This window comes from Pantherophis guttatus, chromosome 17 (genome assembly GCF_059756535.1).
Source record: "Pantherophis guttatus breed Tessera chromosome 17, ASM5975653v1, whole genome shotgun sequence".
Classification (NCBI taxonomy): Eukaryota; Metazoa; Chordata; class Lepidosauria; order Squamata; family Colubridae; genus Pantherophis; species Pantherophis guttatus.
Window position 1 is genome coordinate 14,176,310 of NC_142079.1, and position 6,191 is coordinate 14,182,500.

Sequence of the window (6,191 nt, forward strand, 5' to 3'; positions counted from 1 at the left end):
GGACACCTGCCCTGGGAACAGAATGCAAAACTACACCGAACGGTGCCAAGCAGCAAAACGGTTCCCGAAACATCAAGACGGTGTACTGTTGGGCACTCATGGACTGGTCAGGGGGGAAAGGGCCAGAGGAAAGGGAAAATGTGTAACCTTTGTGCGGGAATGCTCAGATCTAGCTTTCCTCTCGCTGCAACCACTTAACTTTAGTAAAAGAACCTATCACTTCAACCAAATGGAGTCGAGGGTTTTTCTTTCCTAAAGATCTAAATTGGGGCAGGCCTGACAGCAGGTTTATATGGAAAATCAGTTTAATTTGCAAGTAACTGAAGATCTTTCCTAACAGTGGAAAGTGTGGGGTCCTGAGGGGGGTATGCCTTCCAATGCTTGGGATTGCTGCATGACAACACCCTTAGGCCTACATATAGTCCTCTCAATCAGAGGTATCTTTGACGGGGCCACTTCTGCTCACCTTAATGATTTAGGCAAGTTGATTCTGAGACAGGTAGTCTTTCAAACAGCAAGCGGTCAAGCTGTTTGGGGGAGGGGTGGGCTGCTGGGGGTTTGCAGGGGTTCGGCAGAACCTCTAGCTAAGATTCTGTGCAGTTTGAAGAACCCCCAAGTCCCACTCCTGGCTGGACCCGCCTACCCCACCCTGCCCCTCCCAGGAGTCCCCACGTGGCCCATTTTGGATGCAGGGCGTGCGTGGAGGCTCGGGGAGGGTGAAAAATGGGCCTACCAGAAGTTAGGGAAGGCCTCCAGATGGCCTCTGGAGCCTGGGGAGACCGTTTTCGCCCTCCCGGAGGCTCAAGAAAAGCCTCCAGAGCCCAGGGAGGGCAAAAATGCCCCCCCTGTCATGGTGCGGGAGTCCGGCTAGGCCACGCCCACCATGGCCACGCCCACCCAGCAACCAGGCAGAGAACCCCTTGCTAAAATTTTTGAAGCCCACCCCTGGTTTAAAGATCAAATTAATACTTTAAATTATGCCAACAAAACAACTTGCCAGATCTTTCAAAGCTGGCGTATGCTGCCGTTTACCAATCTGGCTACCAAATTTTGCCCCCATGGGAGTCGCCAGGTTGCCCTTTTTTTTTTTTTTTTTTTTTTTAATTTGATTTATATGCCGCCCTTCTCCGGAGACTCAGGGCGGCTTACAGTGTGTTAAGCAATAGCCTTCATACTTTTGTATATTTATACAAAGTCAGCTTATTGCCCCCACAAACTGGGTCCTCATTTAACCTACCTTAGAAAGGATGGAAGGCTGAGTCAACCTTGAGCCTTGGAGAGATTCGAACCAGCAGTAAATTGCAGGCAGCTGTGTTAATAACAGGGTGCTTTAAACCACTGTAGTACCAAGGCCCTCATGGAAAACTTCAGGTAGAATGCCTTGCAGTGATCAAGCCAGGATGCAACTAAGGCAAGAAGATCTATTGTTTGCTTTGACCACCGTGGGAACAATGCGCTAAATGCTTGTGCCAATATATTCCTCACTGCTGCTTTTGGAAACGAGAGATTGCGAAGGTCAGCTCCACCAGTCTGTACACCGGCCATTTCAGAAGACGTCATTCAATCCTAGAATCTGGTTTCTGCTGCCCCAAGAATGCTTGTCTTGTCTGGAATTAATCTCAACCTGTATCTCTCTTGTCTTATCCATTAGTGAAAGCAGGCACTGATCAGTACGAATTATTCTTCTCTTAGAGTTAAAAGGTAAAGGTTCCCCTCGCACATATGTGCCAGTCATTCCTGACTCTAGGGGGCGGTGCTCCTCTCCGTTTCAAAGCCGAAGAGCCAGCGCTGTTCGAAGACGTCTCCGTGGTCATGTGGCCACCATGACTCAACGCCAAAGGCGCACGGAACACTGTTACCTTCCCACCAAAGGTGGTCCCTATTTTCCACTTGCATTTTTTACCTGCTTTCGAACTGCTAGGTTGGCAGAAGCTGGGACAAGTAACGGGAGCTCACCTGTTACGCGGCACTAGGGATTCGAACCGCTGAACTGCCGACCTTTCGATCGACAAGCTCAGCATCTTAGCCACTGAGCCACTGCGTCCCTTCCCTTAGAGTTGGGTGTCCTCAAATATTGATTTTATGTAGCTACTGCTCACAGAAGGAAGAAGAACCACTGCAAAACTGCCTCAAGGCCCAAATCCCGCCAAACTCCTCAGAAGCCTACCCTGTATTAGCCTTGTGCTCCTCTACTCAGTTCTTGGTGTACAATAGGTCGTGCCTAATGACACTCCAAGCAGCTTTAGGCCTATATTAATGTATTAGCATAGCAACAGCATTTAGACTTATATAATGCTTCATGGTGCTTTGCAGCCTGCTCTAGGCGATTTACAGAGTCACTGTTGCCCCCAACAATCTGGGTCCTCATTTTTACCAATTTTGGAAGGATGGGAGGCTGAATCAACCTTGAGCTGGTCAGGATCGAACTGCTGGCAGTCAGCAGAATTAGCCTGCAATGCTGCATTCTAACCAATGTGCATCAAGGAAGGAAGGGAGGGAGGGAGGGAGGGAGGGAGGGAGGGAGGAAGGAAGGAAGGAAGGAAGGAAGGAAGGGAGGAAGGGGAAAAAAAGAGCAATATCTGGGGAGGATGGAAGGCTGAGTCAACCTTGAGCCAATGAGGAACGAACTGCTGGCAGTCGGCAGAATTAGCCTGCAATATTGCATTCTAACCAATGTGCATCAAGGAAGGGAGGGAGAGAGGGAGGGAGGGAGGGAGGAAGGAAGGAAGGGGAAAAAAAGAGCAATATCTGGGGAGGATGGAAGGCTGAGTCAACCTTGAGCCAATGAGGATCGAACTACTGGCAGTCGGCAGAATTAGCCTGCAATGCTGCATTCTAACCACTGTGCACCAAGGAAGGAAGGAAGGGAGGATCTTTTGGAGGGCTTTAGTTTGGTCTGGTGGTTGGCTGAGTTGCAGTGATTAGCTAACCCTGGATTTCATGCCGCCTCCTCCTCCTCCTCCTAAGCGAGCTCTTGTCTCAATTTAGCACCAGATGGCGCTCTTGTTCCAACTGTGAGCAATGATTTGGGAGGCTCTCCCTGAACTCAGCAAAGGGAATGCAGCACCTTCTATGAGACTTAAAAGGATTCCCAGCCTAAAAGAACAAGGTGATCCTTTCCAGCCATGATGGCAAAGAACAGAGGCTGAGCAAAACAGAAATGCAAAGCAAAAGTGCCACCTCTTCTGTGCCCCAAAGGCTGCCCGCCCCCCTCTCCCAAACAGCCACTATACTGAACTGGGAACCAGGAAGCTTGACTTTTTCCAGATTTTACTATAAGGTGAAATATTTCCAGTGGAAACACAATATAGAATAGAATAGAATAGAATAGAATAGAATAGAATAGAATAGAATAGAATAGAATAGAATAGAAATTAAAACTGGAACAGAAATAGAATAGAATAGAATAGAATAGAATAGAATAGAATAGAATAGAATAGAATAGAAATTAGAACTGGAACAGAAATAGAATAGAATAGAATAGAATAGAATAGAATAGAATAGAATAGAATAGAATAGAATAGAATAGAATAAGGAATGGAATGGAATGGAATGGAATGGAATGGAATGGAATGGAATAGAATAGAATAGAATAGAATAGAATAGAATAGAATAGAATAGAATAGAATAATAGAACAGAAATTAAAACTGGAACAGAAATAGAATAGAATAGAATAGAAATTAGAACTGGAACAGAAATAGAATAGAATAGAATTAAGAATGGAATAGAATAGAATAGAATAGAATAGAATAGAATAGAATAGAATAGAATAGAATAAGGAATGGAATGGAATGGAATGGAATGGAATGGAATGGAATAGAATAGAATAGAATAGAATAGAATAGAATAGAACAGAAATTAAAACTGGAACAGAAATAGAATAGAATAGAATAGAATAGAATAGAAATTAGAACTGGAACAGAAATAGAATAGAATAGAATAGAATAGAATAGAATAGAATAGAATAGAACAAGGAATGGAATGGAATGGAATGGAATGGAATGGAATGAATAGAATAGAATAGAATAGAATAGAATAGAATAGAATAGAATAGAATAGAATAGAATAATAGAACAGAAATTAAAACTGGAACAGAAATAGAATAGAATAGAATAGAAATTAGAACTGGAACAGAAATAGAATAGAATAGAATTAAGAATGGAATAGAATAGAATAGAATAGAATAGAATAAGGAATGGAATGGAATGGAATGGAATAGAATAGAATAGAATAGAATAGAATAGAATAGAAATTAGAACTGGAACAGAAAGAATAGAATAGAATAGAATAGAATAGAATAGAATAGAATAGAATAGAATAGAATAAGGAATGGAATGGAATGGAATGGAATGGAATAGAATAGAATAGAATAGAATAGAATAGAATAGAATAGAATAGAATAGAATAGAATAGAATAGAATTTTTTATTGGCCAAATGTGATTGGACACACAAGGAATTTGTCTTTGGTGCATATGCTCTCAGTGTACATAAAAGGGAAAAAATACATTCATCAAGAATCATAAGATACAACCCTTAGTGATGTAGGATATTAAATGAGCAATCAAATCATACTAAATAAAGCAATATAAATCGTAAAGATACAAGCAACAAGGTTATAGTCATAAGTGGGAGGAGATAGGTAATAGGAAGGATGAGAATAATAAAAGTGATAGTCTTAGTAAATAGTTTGATAGTGTTATGGGAATTCGTTGTTTAGCAGAGTGATGGCATTCGGGAAAAAAACTGTCCTTGTGTCTAGTAATTTATATACCGCTTTTCACTGCTTTCCAGCCCTTTCTAAGCAGTTTATAGAGTCAGCCTATTGCCCCCAACAATCTGAGTTCTCATTTTACCGACCTCGGAAGGACGGAAGGCTGAGTCAACTTTCAGCTGGTCAGAATTGAACTAATAGTGGGCAGAGTTAGCCTGCAATACTGCATCATTCTAACCATGGATGGATGGATGGATGGATGGATGGATGGATGGATGGAAGGAAGGAAGGAAGGAAGGAAGGAAGGAAGGAAGGAAGGAAGGAAGGGCACTAGTAATATCCCTTAGACTTATATAACACCTCCATACTGTTTTACAGCCCCCTCTAAGTCGTTTACAGAGCCACCATGTTTCCCCCAAAATTTGAGTCCTCATTTTACTGACCTTGGAAGGATGGAAGGCTGAGTCAACCTTGAGCCGCTCAGGATTGAACTCCTGGCAATGGGCAGAATTAGCCTGCAATGCTGCATTCTAACCACTGCGCCACCACGGGTTAACATGGATGAATATTAAATGGAAGCCATTGCCTCTTGACGTTGTGGTCATCTCTTCCTTGCTTTCTTAGCTTGCTATTATTGCCTTCTGGATTCTTTTCTCCAATGCTTCCAATTAGAAAAGTGAGACTGGGGAAAAAGCTTCCTTCTTGCTTATGTCTGGTTTCAGGAGGATAAATAACTCATTTTTCAAACCTCGATCTAGAAATGTGTTCGTGATTTGAGCGTGTCGGTGTTCTCCTCTGTTAAACTAACCTTGAAAACTTTTTGGCCGGTTTCAACTTGCCATGGAAGTCTGGGATGAGAAAATGCAGGAAAGACACTTTTTGCCTTGAGGAATGATTTAAATCTTTAAAACGGTTTAAAGATAAATGCTACATATCTGATACCCAAGGAAGCTTGAGGAATACTTCAAAGAGGGCAAACATGCCTGCAATTGTTAAGTAGTGGCTTAGCTAATATGCAGAGGCACAAAAGAGATTTTTGAATATATGGCAATAACTTGAATTTATCCAGAGGTGGGATTCAAAAAATTTAGCAACCAGTTCTCTGCCTGGTTGCTGGGTGGGCGTGGCCATGGTGGGTGTGGGCTACTCAGCCTCCTGCACCACGATGGGGAGGGGAGGTGCTTCTGCCCTCCCCAGGCGCCGGTGGCTTTCCTCGTGCTTCCAGGAAGGCGAAAACAGCCTCCCCTGGGCTCTGGAGGCCCTCCAGAGGCCGGAATGGGCCCGTTTCCAAACTTCCAGTAGGCCTGTTTTTCACCTTCATAGAACTGCTGCACAGGCCCTGCACTTACCTGGCATCCAAAACGGGCCATGTGGAGACTTCTGGGAGGGGCGGGGTGGGAGGAGCCAGCCAGTCTCAACGACCGGTTTGACAAACCGGATGTAAAATTAGCATCCGGTTCACCAGAACCCGTCTGAAC